Raw genomic sequence first — 15,560 nt, 5'->3', positions numbered from 1 at the left:
TGTATGATTGTTAGAGACCATATACCAACATCATGTACCAAATTTCAGCCGGATCGGATGAAATATGCTTCTCTTTGAGGCTCCGCAAGTCAAATCTGGGGATCGGTTTATATGGGCGCTATATATAATTATGGACCGATGTGGACCAATTTCTGCACGGTTGTTAGAGACCATATACCAACATCATGTACCAAGTTTCAGCCGGATCGGATGAAATTTGCTGCTCTTTGAGGCTCCGCAAGCCAAATCTGGGGATCGGTTTATATGGGGGCTATATATAATTATGGACCGATGTGAACCAATTTTTGTATGATTGTTAGAGACCATATACCAACACCATGTACCAAATTTCAGCCAGATCGGATGAAATTTGCTTCTCTTTTAGGCTCCGCAAGCAATATTTCGATGTGTTACAAACGGAATGACAAAGTTAATATACCCCCATCCTATGATGGAGGGTATAAAAATCATTGGCGCCCAATTATGACCATATAAACCACTTTGTAGTACAATGTTCCTATTTTGGAGAACTGTAAAAAAGGTCGAAATCTTGGACTCCAATTGCATACACTTTGTTTGAGTGTAGGAATGAACTACGGAATGTTGAATATGGCAATAATTTGATGTCAATGATTGAAATTCACTTCGTTTTTACAACAAGAAGTAGCAGATACACTCAAAAGACAGTCAAACCCCTACAGAAAGGAAAATTTAACTAAGCTATATTACAAACGCAGATTTCACACCGATTTCTCAGAATAAGTTTATTTCTTATTATTTAAAAAAAAACGAATAGCAAATGGAATACAATTTAGTTTAATATTCTCACGAAATAATTTATTTTTACCATAAAGCAGATCACTTTTTTCAGTAGGTATATTTCCGATTGACACCGCCATAGGATGGGAGATATAATACTATATCTCCCATTCTATGGTGTTGAGCATAGTTATATTTACAAAAATATACCAAGTGGGAGGGTTAGTCCATTAAAGTTTATTATAAAATATTATATTAAGATGACAGTGTCATATCTGTAATGTTGTTAAATTGTTGCTGGTGGTTTTGACATCATAAACATTTATAATCTTTAATCATTGTCTTCATAATAATCGTTCATATGTGTGTGTGTGAGTTCCCCATAATTGGGTTCAATGCCACCCTCACCACACCTACAACTGTTCCCACCGATGTCAACAGGAAGTACAAAGCTTACTATAAGAACAAAACATCACAACACTTTACCATCATCATCTCCATCATCACATAAATGGTGTTCAGCATACTCACTTACACCCTCAAACTAACACATGTAGATTTGTTCAGCAATCGGGAGTTTTACAGTAGGTTTAGGAAACCAACCCTCAACCACTATTTTTGATATAAGAAGCAGTTGAATTTCCACGATTCCCGTTCTACTTCTCGCTTTTTCGCCTCTATAGATTTTGTCATAAATAATTAAAATCCTAATTATCTCGACTACATATACATTCTCAATGTATGTGTACAGGAACATGCTATTGTAAAACCTCAAAATGAATTTGAATGTGTTTATGTGTGTGAATTTCCATATGAAGAACATAAGAAGATGTTAGTGTATCCTGCGAAATTGTTTGTCAATATAATTGAAGAAATTTTTTGAAATCCTCTCCGGAGGAGGATATTATCTTTTGGTACAAAGAAAATTTGCATCGAAAATCAGTAGCACGAGTATTCTTACAAAAATATTGTTCTAATATGGAAGGCTATCGAACATAAATCTTAGGACTTGCAATTTACACAATATTGAAGGCCAATTTCTTTAAAATAAAAAAATTTAATGAAAAGATGGTTCATAATCTTTGCTTTAAAAATTTTCAATAAATTTAGGTCCTTGAAATTTGCATCCCTCTGTTAAAGTCTCATATCCTTGGAGTGAGGCAAATTATCCTTAAAATAAAGAAAATCATTTTGAGTTAAAGAAATAACCTTTATACAATTATTTTTCGAGCTTTATGGACAGATATAGATTAAGGAACATGGTTAATAGAGCCATTGAAAAGAAAACGCCAGATACAAATCTATACACGCCTGGACTGTACATGTTTCTGTTAATTGTCATATGTTGTAGTTGACTGTAGAAACAATAAGCATTGTTCGACTGTTCACCACTTAGGTGAATTCTAACAAATTAGCTTTCTAAAAATAAATTTCGTGTTGTTGCATTACTATGTAACAAAACGAAATAAAAATAAGATTAAGGGACTTGTAAGTTATATGAAAAGATGATGTACAGTGGGAGAAAAGATGATTCAATTTGTAAGAGGAAATTTCCCAAATGTTTTCTCCATAAGGAGCTAGCATAAAGGGCCCAAAATTGAGTCATCTCTCCCAGCCAGATCTATACTAAAGGCTGTGGAAAGGTTCATTCGCCCGAACCGAAACATGTACAGTCCAGGCGTGTATAGATTTGTATCTGGCGTTTTCTTTTCAATGGCTCTATTAACCATGTTCCTTAATCTATATCTGTCCATAAAGCTCGAAAAATAATTGTATAATTAGATATAATGCATTTGGACGTCAATTGCCTGTTTCGGTATCAGGCTAACATGTAATGAAATAACCTTTAATTTAATTAAAATATAGAATTTTTTTCAAAGAGAGGCTCATTAGCATTTTAATGATTTTTGCATATTTGGTTTAAAGTTTGTTTTTAACTAAAATAGCAAAACCTTCTCAAAAGAAGTTTCATGGAAAAGAAAAAGTAATCTTGGACAGGTTCAAATCCCCGCTTGAGTAAAATTTTAGTTTTATTTTTATTGTATTTGTTTACTTTTTTATATATGTATTTTCTATTCTGTATTACGACATCCAATTGTCAAAAATAAAATTTTGACATTAGACGTTTAAATAAAGTATTTTCTAAGACGGATACAAAAGAACTTAATCGGAAGTGGAAAAAAAGATGGAGGATCCCAGAATGTTATTAAAAGGAAATGCTTGTGGAACAACTTCAACTGTTTTGCAGGGATATTAATCGAATTTACTCGATTTTTGAGCTCGATGATGAAGCGAACAAGGGACTGGAAATTTATTTCAGAACCTTGAAAATCACCAAGCTCTCTAAAATTCTAAATCATTGAAATATAATGTAATATTCAGAAAATATGTGCACCGTTCAGCATGCCTCCATTAAAAGAAATATAACTTGAATTCAAAGATGATGCCCTTCCCTTAAGGTTAATTTCAAGCCAAAGATACCGCTTCTTTAAAATAAATACAGTTTTAGGGAAGTATCTAGCTTTGAAAATAGGATCCCCACATTTATCGAATTTTGGTTCAAAGTTTTCATATACAAATAAATGCCAATTTAAAAATCCAAAACAGATAACAGATACTTCCAAGTCATAAATGTTTTCGTAATATAAAACTTTAAACCAAAGATGGAAAATCATCCAAATAAGCAGTAGTCTATTTTTGAATCATTTATTTTTAATCCAAGTCTTCAATATGTCAGGTAATTCAAAAGTCAATTACTTTAAATCAAAAATGATTTTCTTTATTTTAAAGGAGTTTGCCTTACTTCAAAGACCTAAATCCAAAATTCGTGTCCAAAATTTAATGAAACAAATTGTGAAGAAAACATCATAAACTATTTTTTAATTTAGGGGACCCCTAGCTACGCCAATGTTCTTCTCGGAATTATTTATTATACTAAAAATTATTTATTATACTTTGTCATTGATGAAAACGTGAGGTAATTGGAAACGAATTTCAACATCCATAAAATTTAAAAAAAAAACAGACTAAACGTCTATCACCCTCAAAATTAATCAATAAACATTATTTGACAATTTTAAATTGTCTCAAGAAAATATATTTTTATTTTAAAGAAGGTACGGCTTTGAAGTCATCAACACAATCCTTAAGTAAATGTCAAAATCTTTGGATTGACCTAAACTTAAACAGTGTATTCAACACATCTTAAAATACATCTCTTATTCAGGACACCCCATTATATGCTATAACCTTTATGGATTAACAACCACCATAAGGATATATGCATGAATAAATATTTTTCGGTGTGTTACTTTTTAGCTGTGATTTTAGTTATTAGCCCCATTATCCTTTATGGACTTTTTGTTTTGCTCGTTTATAACACTTTCTACCACGAAAGTATCTAAGGACAAAATGCGAATTCATATACAAAGACACTACGACACCAACGTACACCCTCGTAGCAAGAGTTTTACACTTGCTCTTTAGTAAGGCTAAAAGTCAAGGCATTATTGTGGGCTCCTTTCGTAGTTGCCGTTGTCATTTAATTAAATTTAATAATTTATTACTTCAATTTAGTTTTTGGTTACCAGCGAAAAAGAGTTAAAAGTTTAGATTAGGCACAATCACATGGAATATTTACACGAATGAAAATACCGATTTTGACAAATTTTATACTTGCCATATCAGAGACAAGTGAAAACGGTTTTTAGATCATTTGTTGCGTTTTAGTGTTGATGTAATGGAAATTATATACAGTTTGTCAAGAAAGTGTTTTGACAATGGGATAAAAATTATGTTTTGTTCCAAAATTAAATATAATGAAATTTTAAAAAAATATTTTATTATGTATTTTGCAAAGTATACATACGTACACAGAATTAAAAATTTAATAAAATATTTAATATTTCAATTATTTCTAGAATTTGAAATATTTGGCAATGTCAAAAGACTTTCTTGACATACTGTATATAACAAGATCATCCAGAAAATATTGGATTCTTAAAAACTGAAGTACAAATTAAAACATTAAAGCAAAATACTATCTTCATTATATAAAACCGGTTAATATATACGTTCAAACAAGTTTATTCATTCAAGAAACAGTGACCCTGATCTAGAGCTTTTGATCTTTCTTTTAAAATGTTGGTATTAATGCCGAACAGTTATTAATATCGTTTGGAAATCAAATGATTTAGTAACAGAAAAAACAAGTATATACTGCCGTAAGTTCGGCCAGGCCGAAGCTTATGTACCCTCCATCATGGATTGCGTAGAAACTTCTTCTAAACACTGCCATCCACAATCGAATTACTTAAGTTGCGTTAACGCTTGCCGATGGCAAGGTATCTTAAAACCTCTTAACACCATCATCTAAATTGTATGTAAGTCCATACGTGGTATATATTAAATCAAAAAAGATCGATCCAATACGTATATAATTCATTTTGTCAAAGTAGACATAAAATCTTGACAAAATTTTCTACAGAAATAAAATTTTAACAAAATTTTCTATAGAAATAAAATTTTCACAAAATTTTCTATAGAAATAAAAATTTTGACAAAATTTTCTATAGAAAGAAAATTTTGACAAAAATTTCTACAGAAATAAAATTTTAACAAAATTTTCTATAAAAATAAACTTTTGACAAAATATTCTATAGAAATAAAATCTTGGTAGATTATTTTTGGCTCGAGTGGCAACCATGATTATGAACCGAATAAAATTTGAAAAAAATTTTCTATAGAAATAAAATTTTGACAAAATTTTCTATAGAAATAAAATTTTGACAATGATGAAAATTTTATTATGAACCGAATAAAATTTTAACAAAATTTTCTCTAGAAATAAAATTTTGACAAAATTTTCTATAGAAATAAAATTTTTACAAAATTTTCTATAGAAAGAAAATTTTGACAAAAATTTCTACAGAAATAAAATTTTAACAAAATTTTCTATAGAAATAAACTTTTGACAAAATATTCTATAGAAATAAAATCTTGGTAGATTATTTTTGGCTCGAGTGGCAACCATGATTATGAACCGAATAAAATTTGAACAAAATTTTCTATAGAAATAAAATTTTGACAAAATTTTCTATAGAAATAAAATTTTGACAATGATGAAAATTTTATTATGAACCGAATAAAATTTTAACAAAATGTTCTCTAGAAATAAAATTTTGACAAAATTTTCTATAGAAATAAAATTTTGGTAGATTATTTTTGGCTCTAGTGGCAACCATGATTATGAACCGATATGGACCAATTTGTGTGTGATTGGACCAATTTTGGTATGGTTGTTAGCGACCATATACTAACACCACGTTCCTAATTTGAACCGGATGGGATGAATTTTGCTCCTCCAAGAGGCTCCGGAGGTCAAATCTGGAGAATGTTTTATATGGGGGCTATATATAATTATGGACCGATATGGACCAATTCTGGCACGGTTGTTAAAGATCATATACTAACACCATGTTCCAAATTACAACCGGATTGGATGAAATTTGCTTCTCTTGGAGACTTCGCAAGCCAAATCTGGGGATCGGTTTATATGAGGGCTATATATAATTATGACCAATGTGGACCAATTTTTGCATGGTTGTTAGAGACCATATACCAATATCATGTACCAAATTTCAGGCGGATCGGATGAAATTTGCTTCTCTTTGAGGCTCCGCAACCCAAATCTGGGGATCGGTTTATATGGGCGCTATATATAATTATGGACCGATGTGGACCAATTTTTGCACGGTTGTTAGAGACCATGTACCAATACCATGTACCAAATTTCAGCCGGATCGGATGCAATTTGCTCCTCTTTGAGGCTTCGCAAGTCAAATCTGGAGATCGGTTTATATGGGGGCTACATATAATTAAAGACCGATATGGACCAATTTTTGCATGGTTGTTAGAGACCATATACCAACATCATGTACCAAATTTCAGCCGGATCGGATGAAATTTTCTTCTCTTTGAGGCTTCGCAAGACAAATCTGGGGATCGGTTTATATGGGGGCTATAAATAATTATGGACCGATGTGGACCAATTTTTGCATGGTTGTTAGAGACCGACCCGGCTGAAATTTGGTATATACCAACACTGTATACCAAATTTCAGCCGGATCGGATGAAATATGCTTCTGTTAGAGGCTCCACAAGCCAAATCTGAGGGTCCCTTTATACGGGGGCTATACGTAAAAGTGGACCGATATGGCCCATTTTCAATACCATCCGACCTACATCGATAACAACTACTTGTGCCAAGTTTCAAGTCGATAGCTTGTTTCGTTCGGAAGTTAGCGTGATTTCAACAGACGGACGGACGGACATGCTTAGATCGACTCAGAATTTCACCACGACCCAGAATATATATACTTTATGGGGTCTTAGATCAGTATTTCGATGTGTTACAAACGGAATGACAAAGTTAATATACCCCCATCCTATGATGGAGGGTATAAAAACCTATAAAACAATCATATTATACACGGACCAAAAAAGACTGTTTTTCATATGTTTGGGTGTAAAAACTACATGTTTGGAACTCAAATTTTTAACACAATATTTTTAAGTGCAAGCATATAATATTCATAAACTACCATAACATGTTTGGGACATATATGTTAATATGTTAGAACATATTATGTTTGGGACACAAAATGTTTATAAATATAATATTCTTGGATGCAAACATATATTAATTTAGAAATAGCCTATAAACATATATGTGCTTAGAAAGAGAGATATATATGTGTTTAGAAAGAGTAACCAATTGGCGCCTTAAAAATAAATATATATACACAAAGAAAATTTCATAAATTTTGTTTTTTCTACCAGTGTATGCCTGATGTGAAATATAATATGTTTTAACAAAACAAACAATATTTGTTTGGACCAATCCTGAAAATATATATGCTTGAAATGTGTTTGGGGCATATGTTACAGAAGCGATTTTTTTAGGGTGTATAGGGAACTGGTGTCGTTTATACTAGAGGTGTGCACGTGAGTAATATTTTACTCACGTTCACGCCCACTCACGACGAAAAAATCCTCACACACATCATTGTTTGGTGAGACTCACGCACACTCACGCACGAAAATGTCGTGACACACGAATAATTTTAGGAGTAATTTACCTGAGGGTCGTGTCCGATAACATGATCATGATTAAAATCGAGAGCGTTTTTAAAATATCAACATCTTAGCTATCACAAAAAATGTAAATTAATTCAACTCATAAGCGTTTTATGTTCTGGAGCGGGATTATTTTCGTGAGCGTATTTTTCTGAAATTCGTTACTCACGCACACTAACGAAGATATTATTTTCGTGACTCACGCTCACACACGATGTGACTCAAGACTCATGCCTGAGTCAGGACAATTTCGTGTCAAGTGCACACATCTAGTTTATAGCTAACGCAAGCTTGCATAGAAAACATGGGTATGAACACACTTTCATTGTATAGCTTGATATCTGAATGGGGAGTTATGAACAAACATACTTCTTGAAATGAACGATCAAATAGTCTGCTGCAAATCGGCTGTAAGAAACCGCAAAATTTTCGTTAGACGATTTTTTATTAGGAGTATTTCGATTTTATAGACGAGAGCGTATTTTTCTGACGTATTGTTACTTCCGACTCGGATTTCCATATTCTAATCATTTTCCGTTATTGGGCGACAACATTGGTAAAGTCGTTTCTCTACACACCCTCAAAAAAAATCGCTTCTGTAACATAAACCCCAAACACATTTTGCTTCAAGCATATATATTTTCAGGATTGGTCCAAAAAAATATTGTTTGTATTGTTCAAACATATTATGTTTCATCTTAGGGCATACACTGGTAGAAAAAAAATGTCAATGAAATTTTCTTTGTGTGGATATATTTTTAAGGCGCCAATTGGTTACTTCCATTCTTTTACTTGCAGCATACTCTCCAGGTCTTTCTAAACACATATATGTTTATAGGCTATTTCTAAATTAATATATATTTGCATCTAAGCCTATTATATTTACGAACATTTTATGTTCCAAACATAATATGTTTTAACATATTAACATATATGTCCCAAACATATTATGCTAGTTTATGAACATTATATGCAAGCATATTGTGTTAAAAAATTTGAGTTTATAAATTTATAAATCGAAAACAAAACGAAATAAATTTTTTTCTACTCTGAAAACGAGCATTAAAAAAACATGTCAATAAAGAGAGAGAGTTTCCATGTTCACCACTCCAGTGTATTTACTAAAGATGTACTGCCATGCAAGACACTTTCACAGGTTTTTTTAACACGAACACTGAAAGAAGAGTTTTCTGTTCATTTGTTTTTCTGTTCCAAGGACAAACGAATATATCTTTTCGCACTAAAAATAAGTTTATTTGACTTTAAAGAAAATGTTTCATGACACAGGGGAATTTTTGTCGCTCCGTAGGAAAGTATTATTTTTTGGGGGGTATAGTCCACAGTTTCACAAATTTTTTTTTAATTTTGCATGATAAACAAATTTTATTCGGGTGGGCTCACTGTTCAAGCAATATGGATGATTTTTGATTTAAAAAGTGGTTCAGGGCATACTATAGTTGAAAACTTTTCTTACTTATTTCCTTAGTGTAGACTCTAAGAACGAAGATTCACTACTTTCAATAATCAATTACACTAGTTTACAAAAAATTAATTTTTTCAATTTAAAAAATTTAAAATTTTTTTATGGAACAGTTTTTGAGATATTCGGTTATATTTAGTTTTTCGCTCTTTTTTCACTAAACAAATTATATCTCGAATTAGAAATGTCCGATTATACCATTGTTGGTATTTAAGTGAAAGGTATTAAGATTTAAAATAAACGTTTATAATTGGATCTGTGATAAGTTAAATGGTTCAAAAAATATTGATGCGAAAAAGCCAGAAAAGTATAAACCATTAACAATTAAACCAATTTTTTCTCCCCATGATCGTATAGATGATACTCTTGCGTAACCCAGCAAAAAAATTTGGAAGTTCTTCCAAATGCACAACTTTAAAAGCACTTCCAGAAGATGCACTCCCAATGATGTTCTTTATTTTAACTACCCAGGAAATTCTTTTAATTCAATTTTTTATATCTTGGTTTTTTCATACTTTTAATAGGTAATTTAAAGTTTTTTGTTTCAAATAGGTTAAAACCAGAGTAAGAATTCATAAAATGGTACAAATCATTTAAATTTTGTCGAAAAAAATGCTAAATCCAATCTGAAAAAATTGTGAATTTTTGAAAATATTTGAGGTCAAACGTTTCCGACAAGCGTTAGAATCCATTAAAAATTATAAAAAATTATAAAAATTATTTATTTCACAAAATATCACAGAATTTTTTAATATACATCCAAAACATTGAATTTGGATCACACTGTTGAAATGGAGGACTTCTGTCCTATGACAAGCCCCTGTTAAATTCATCGCTTCTGCGTCAATTTTGCACCACTTCCGGATCCAAAAAGAACATTTTCATTACTTTTTTGGCGATGCTTTTTTTGCTGGGAAGTTATAGAATCAACTAGAAGAAAAACGACCGAAAAATGACAAAGTTATAAGCAATCCGATATCAAACGATGCAAATATGAGCAACTCAACCACACAAAAATGCCTCTCGGCCACAGAGAAATGCACTTTTGTCTGGGTGAGTGGCTCATATTTGCATCATTTGCTTATAACTTTGTAATTTTTCGGTCGTTTTTCTTCTAGTTGGTCTTACTAACGACCTTTTTTTAACGGTTAATACTTTTCTGGTGGAAAAGGTCCATTGTAAAATACGATTTTTTTGTTGAAAATTTGGCTTTTTCGCATCGATATTTTTTTGAACCACTTGACTTATCACAGATCCAATTATACACGATTATTCGTCATCTTAATACCTTTCATTTAAGTACCAATAACGATATAATCGGACATTTATAACTCGAGATATAATTTGCTTAGTGAAAAAAGAGCGAAAACACAAAAATAACGGGATATCTCAAAAACTGTTCCATAAAAATATTTATTTTTTTTTTTTAATTCAGCAGATCAAAATACAAAAGTCGACTCTCATCAAGTGTATATTTTCAGTTTAAACTAGTATTATTGTCCCAGCAAAAAGCATTGGAGGTTCTTCCCAAGCCATTACTTTTAATGTATATCAAAAAAGCTAATCTAGCGATAGAATTAATATTAACTTTACAAGAAGATCTTTTAGGTAAAATATAAAAATCATTTGTTTTAAGAATTTTTCGTAGTAAATTACGATTTTCTGGGTTATATCTGGTAAACACACACAAATAAAATAAAGGAAGTTTCCAAAAAAAGGATATATAGTGTACCGATGCATTTCTGGATTGGAATGGAATTTGCCATAAAGTATATGCTGGTGTTGTTTTAAACGTTTTTATACAGAAAAGAAGTAAAAATGAACTATTTCGTGCGAAAATTGAACTAAATTGGAATGAATAATTCTCGTGTATAATGTCCATAACAAGTTAGAATATTATATAATAGATATATACACTCAAAAAAAGTGAACTCTCTATTTCACTAAAGCCAATTTAACTTTATTTTAATTCATGGAATTATTATGTTTGGAGAAAGTTTCCGTTATTCCAATAATTTTTTGTGTACGTTTATTAAATGAAGTAAAAAACTGAAAAAAATATACACAAATTAAGCATTAAGATTTATTAAATTCGTATTTCTCAAAAAATAGTTCATTATTTCTTTAAATTTGTAAAATTTACTACAAATGCGTCAATCATGAAATTCTTATGTCACTAAAGACACTCTTGCAATTTTGAACTCCAATTATTTCCTTCAAACTACAAAATTTTCTTTAACAAGTGCCAAAATTTAATTATGTCTAAAAATATTTACTTATGTTTGTGATATCGGCGAGATGCCAGCGTGTGTAATACTGTTTAGATAAAATTTTCTAGTGTAATATACACCCAGAAAAAAGTGACCCCTTCTTTAAGTTAAAATGAACTCATTGTGAAGAAAGTTGAACTTCGTATAGCGCCAAAGCCATTTTTATTTGTTTGAACGATGTGATTTTCGTAGAAATTAGGAATAATGTATTCCATATATTAGTTAACATTTTCCTATATTTATGTACCACTATACTACAGAATGAAAAAATTTAACTAATTTGAATTCATATATGGAATGATTTTATTGAAATTTCTTCATTCATTTGGACAAATCTTACACATTTGTGGTAAAACTTTTACTTCATAATTAGAACTGCTTACCTTCGTTTTTAAATACAATTTTATTTATTTCTATAAGCAACTTTATCTTCAATAAAAGACATGTTTTATTAATATATTGAATATATTTATTAAGAATCAACAGCATCGAATCTCTTTGAAATATTAGTTTATAATTCCACTATTTCCAATTTCCGTGTGATATTATCAACTGTAAAACGCACTTTTTCTTCTTCTTGTACTTTTCACTTTTAATAAGTTGCTGCCTAACGATTTTGTCCTCCTTTTACAATTTCAATACCTACAAATATAAAAAATCATAAAACATTTTTGTTGCAAAAGGTTAGCGTCACTGAATATTACCTGATAATTGAAGATTCCAAAATGAAGACAAATGAAAGGGTTGTTATTCTGCTGGTGTTTTCTTTCTTTATACACTATGACGAACATTGATAGATTTATTTAAAAAAACGAAAATTTTTCTCACTAATTTAAAATAACAAATATTTTATATATTTTATTTGTTATTTATTATATTATTTTACCATATTATTTTTTAACAATCTCTCCGAAACAACGCGATTCCAACTAAAAAACAACCGACGCGCAAATATATCGATTACACCCACGCGCAAACACATCGATTACGATGACAGGTATCGATTACAGGTAGACAATAGAAATTTAGGAAAATTTCCTATATTCTAACAAGTGTGTTTCCTTAAGTTTTTAAAGGATTGCATACTTCTTAGTACGAACGAACTAAAATATTTTTCTATGCCAAGTGTTGTTCGTATGTATGAAAAACTTTCTATTATAAAGGAAGTCGCAATTATCATTTTATAAGAAATTTTACTAATTTTGAGGAAACTTGGTTTTAGTTCGGTTTTTGTTTATTTTTACGAATGCTTTGTTATCGGTGAATAAAATTTTCTTTTTCAGTAGTAAATTCTTATACCCAGCGAAGAAAATAGTATGAGTAAAATTCCATGCCTTATTCTAGTTAATGAACTATTCCTAACTGCTTACAGTTTAGGATTTTTTTTACTGAAACGAGTAAATTTTATTATTTTTCACAAAAATTTACCTTAATGGAAATAAAATGGATAAACTATATTGATGAAAATTTTTTCCTTTAGTTTCAAAGGCACTTTTTTCTGGGTGTAAATATATAATATAATAAACGAATCATCTCCCCCTCACCCAGATCTATAAATGGGCTATGGAAATTCGAATTATCCAGCGATGAACAATGTGTACAGTCAGGCTTGCGTGGATTGGTATCTGCACTCAAAAAAAAGTGAACTCTCTATTTCACTAAAGCCAATTTAACTTTATTTTAGTTCATAATAATTTTTTGTGTACGTTAGTTAAATTAACTAAAACTGAGGAAAAAATATACTCAAATGAAGCATAAAGATTAACTAAATTCGTGTCTTCCACAAAATAGTTCAGAATTTCTTTAAATTTGTACATTTTACTAAAAATGCGTCCATCATGAACTTCGTATGTCACTAAAGACATTCTTGCAATTTTGAACTCCAAGTTTTTCCTTCAAACTACAAAATTTTCTTTAACAAGTGAAAAAACTTAGTTATGTCTAATAAATTTTCTTGAATTTGTCGAAAAATATTTACTTATTTTTATTACATCGGCATGATGCCAACGTTTGTAATGGTTAAAGTGGCAGCCCGATTAAGATTCAGGCTCACTTAGACTATTCAGTCCATTGTGATAGTTTGTAATACTGTTTAGTTAAAATTTTCTACAAATATTTAAAGTTTTCTAAAATTAACCGAAAGTTTTCTTCCTGGTGGGTTCACTGTTTTTATACCCTGCGCCACACTGTAGAACAGGGTATTATAAGTTAGTGCATATGTTTGTAACACCCAGAAGGAGACGAGATAGACACATGGTGTCTTTGGCAATAATGCTCAGGGTGGGTCCCTGAGTCGATATAACCATGTCCGTCTGTCCGTCTGTCTGTCCGTCCGTCCGTCCGTCCGTCCGTCCGTCCGTCCGTCTGTCCGTCCGTCTGTCTGTGAACACATTTTTGTGATCAAAGTCTAGGTCGCAATTTATGTCCAATCGCCTTCACATTTGGCACATGTTCCTAATTTGGGTCAGAATAGAACCCTATTGATTTTGGAAGAAATCGGTTCAGATTTAAATATAGCTCCCATATATATATTCGCCCGATATTGACTAATATGGTCCTAGAAGCCAGAGTTTTATCCCGATTAGCTTGAAATTTTGCACAAGGAGTACAATTGGTAGTATAGTCATGTGTGCCAAATTTGATTGAAATCGGTTCAGATTTAGATATAGTTCCCATATATATCGTTCGCCCGATTTACACTCATATGACCACAGTGGCCAATCTTTTACTCCGATTTAATTGAAATTTTGCACAGGGAGTAGAATTAGCATTGTTCCTATGCGTGCCAAATTTGGTTGAAATCGGTTCAGATTTATATATAGCTACCATATACAGCTTTAGGCCGATTTACACTCATATGACCACAGAGGCCAAGTTTTAATTCCGATTTAGTTGAAATTTTGCACAGGGAGTAGAATTAGCATTGTTCCTATGCGTGCCAAATTTGGTTGAAATCGGTTCAGATTTAGATATAGCTCCCATATATATGTTTTTCCGATTTCGACAAAAATGGTCAAAATACCAACATTTTCCTTGTAAAATCGCCACTGCTTAGTCGAAAAGTTGTAAAAATGACTCTAATTTTCCTAAACTTCTAATACATATATCGAGCGATAAAACATAAATAAACTTTTGCGAAGTTTCCTTAAAATTGCTTCAGATTTATATGTTTCCCATATTTTTTAATAACATTGTGTTCCACCCTAGTAAATTAGCCGACTTAAATTTTAAGTCTATAGATTTTGTAGAAGTCTATCAAATTCTGTCCAGATCGAGTGATATTTAAATATATGTATTTGGGACAAACCTTTATATATAGCACCCAACACATTTGACGGATGTGATATGGTATCGAAAATTCAGATCTATAAAGTGGTGCAGGGTATAATATAGTCGGACTCGCCCTATTTAGACTTTCCTTACTTGTTTAAGTGTGGTATTTTTCAATAACAATTCCCTTCATATTCCTGCCCAATAAGCTTCAAAGAATATTATAATAAAATGTAGTGTAAATTGTATTCAATTTTTTGAGAACATTTAACGAACATTTACTGACAGATTTTTAACTACAATTTCCGAAATTCTTCTTTTAATTACAGCAAAAATGAACCAAAAAAAACACATAAATAAATAAATGGCCCTAAATGCATTCTTACTATTTTTGAGAAATGTAAGAACATTTTCTTCTGCTTTATTTATCATTGAATTTATTTGTACGGCCATTGATATTTGTAGCAACTTGCTTGGAATAGAGAACATTTCATTGGGCTGGGGAAATTTCTTAAACAAATATTTAAAAATAAACTTAAAAAAAATATTTTTACTGCAATAAAAATAAGTTAATTTTTCCCACCAGTTTAATCATTACCTTTCTCTGTGTACATTGAGGAAGAAACCGATTTGTGAAATGTAAT

General features: G+C 31.0%; 1 protein-coding gene across 2 annotated transcripts in view; it reads right to left on the bottom strand.

Moving 5' to 3' along the window:
* Window positions 1-15,560, bottom strand: part of esn (espinas) — a 348,528-nt gene that overhangs the window by 227,859 nt on the left and 105,109 nt on the right. The window lies entirely within an intron of this gene.

The sequence above is a fragment of the Haematobia irritans genome, chromosome 5 (assembly GCF_050003625.1).
Source record: "Haematobia irritans isolate KBUSLIRL chromosome 5, ASM5000362v1, whole genome shotgun sequence".
NCBI classification, from domain to species: domain Eukaryota; kingdom Metazoa; phylum Arthropoda; class Insecta; order Diptera; family Muscidae; genus Haematobia; species Haematobia irritans.
The sequence above is the reverse complement of the archived record's forward strand: the minus strand, read 5'-3'. Positions and strand labels throughout refer to the sequence as shown.